Source organism: Cavia porcellus, unplaced genomic scaffold (assembly GCF_034190915.1).
Source record: "Cavia porcellus strain 051 isolate PalLab524CR breed Dunkin Hartley unplaced genomic scaffold, mCavPor4.1 scaffold_1, whole genome shotgun sequence".
NCBI lineage: Eukaryota > Metazoa > Chordata > Mammalia > Rodentia > Caviidae > Cavia > Cavia porcellus.
This window is the reverse complement of record NW_026947484.1, coordinates 88,150,004-88,152,376: the sequence shown is the minus strand read 5'-3', so window position 1 is coordinate 88,152,376 and position 2,373 is coordinate 88,150,004. Positions and strand designations below refer to the sequence as shown.

Genomic DNA, 2,373 nt, shown 5'->3' with positions numbered 1-2,373 from the left:
TCAGCCTGATAAGGATCATTAATAATGTGTACGGGTGAAGTAAAATCTTTAGGAATAAAGTAGCATTTTCTCCAGTCATCCCTCTGCCCCTCTAAATTCATCCGAATTTAACAGATTTGAGTTTGGAATGGTCTTAAAAGTTATTTCAAAACCTAGGTCTAGTCCATATGTTTATTTAATGGTCCCATTAGCCAATTTTTATAAAAAAGAGTGGTGTCTTGGATTCAAGGCACAGATGTATTGCGTCATTACTGTGCTCTTCTCTTGAGCCTGGATTTAAAAATCAAATGCATGATGTGACACAGATCATGAAGAGGAAAGAGTCTTACATAATTAAATCATGGGCATAGGGTGAATTATTTGAAGATTATTGCTTTAGTTCTTTGCTTAAAAACCCCTCTACTGAGCCAGGCGTGGTGATGCATGACTATAATCCCAGCACTCAGGAAGCTGAGGCCAGAGGGTTGGGAGAGTTCAGCTTGACGGTATGGTGGGCGAGATTCAGTCTACAGAAACATGGAGCCAAGAAACAAAAACCCCAAGCCTTCACGGACGGCACAGTAATAATAACAGCAGCAGTAAATACCAACAGTTCCTGACTAGAAACACTGTGTGTCAAACACCACCGTGCCATTTATCTTTAGTGGAAAGTTTATTTTATCTTCACAATAATATGACGTGAGCATTATGTCCCCATTTTACATTACATTTACATAAAATGAAAATAGGTTGCAAGAAAATGACTAAAATTCAAAGTCACGTGGCGAGTAAACAGCAAGTAAGCTGCAGAGACAGGGCAGAGCTTTTTTGGGATCTCAACTCTGCTAAAGGAATTCTCTCAGCTACCTTTACCTCTAGTCCTGAAATCTCTGGACCAAGTCAGATCTCTTCCTACCTTGCCCGACAGACATTCAAGCGCAACGTGCTCTACATGGAGCAGAGGCTCTGCCTCTGCCCTTCTTAACGTCCTGGCCGGCTTCCCAGCTCCCACGACAGCCCTGTCACGGGTTCCCTGCTTCTCTTGCTGGTGCTTCCTGTGCAGCCTGGCCGGCCAGCTTCCGCCTGCTACCTGTTAGACCATCCCGGCCGCTCTCTGGGATGGAGTCTGATACAGTCTGTTTGTTTTGTTTTGAAGAAATAAATGTCCCCACCATAGGCTTTCAGCTTCTCCCACTGAACTCGGACTTTAGATTACAAGGCTGAAGTCAAAATTGTGCCATCTCTGAAACCTAGATCTTCTGACTCAACCCAAGTAATAGCACATGTTCCACTGAATGAATGTCCATAAACTATGTCTCAAAATGATTTATTTCAAATAGTCAATACTACTTTTAAAAATAGAAATACTACCTTATTTATCCATTCAGAACTTTTTTTTTTTTTTGGTACCGAGGATCAAACTCACCACCTTGCTTTTGCCAGGCAGGATCTTATAACTCCCCAGTCTCCAGAACACATTTCTTTTGAGGTGAGGATTGATGCCATAGCTGGGGCATTTCTGAGGATCCAGCGAGCGCTTGATCAGCTGATAATCCCACCTTATGTCTTCTAAGGCTGCAGTGCAGGGCTCTTAGCTAGAGTCTCTGAGGGCTCCATTCTGGCAGAAGGTCTGACCTAGACCAGAGCTGGCAGGAAGTAGACAGCAGGACAATCTCAGGGAAGGGACCTGCTCCTGGCCTTACACACACTGCCTCTTGGCTTTCATGGATGTTTGCAAACTATGTGGAACAGAAGCAGGGCAAAAGGTCACTGACTGGCCTAAAGTTTTTAAAAGAGATTAAAGTTTGATTAGCCGTGGAGGTAGGAATGCGGACCTCTTGGGAGAGCAAAGAAAAATTTGCCTTTTGTTTTCAGAAAGGTATCAGTGTTTCTATAGTAACTTAATAAAGGTACATGCCAGGAATTTTAGGAAACCTGTTCTCTTGTTAAATACTTAATTTATATTACTTAAGCCATTTCTACACGTGCTGTGTACAAGATGACAGTGGGAAAATCTGGGCGTCATAACTGATCAAGAAATATGTATGGTGATCATGGCCCTGAATAAGTTTTCTGAAGCTGTCAGTTTCAAGCAGGAGTCTAAAGTGGTATCTTTCTATGGTCTGCTGGCCATTTCAGAACTTTAGAAATGTAATGGTTAATTCATTAGAAAGAAAGAATGGAGAGGAAGCTGTACCCCCAGGGTTCTGCTCTACTGGGAGCATGCATGAGTGGCCACCCGGCACCTCTGCACCACCCAGGGGACCTGGGGGGGGGGAAGGACCCAGGTGGCTCCTCGGGATGGCAGCCGATGCAGGACACACCAGGGACTCCATCCACAATGGACTGATTCAGAGGAACACAGGAACATGTCCGGAGGAAGGAGCAGGGTAC

At 44.1% G+C, this 2,373-nt stretch overlaps 1 pseudogene; it reads left to right on the top strand.

Annotated features, from left to right (window-relative positions):
- The first annotated feature begins 2,033 nt into the window (after positions 1-2,033).
- LOC111757530 (small nucleolar RNA SNORA2/SNORA34 family) lies at positions 2,034-2,161 on the top strand (annotated as a pseudogene).
- Positions 2,162-2,373: the final 212 nt, after the last annotated feature.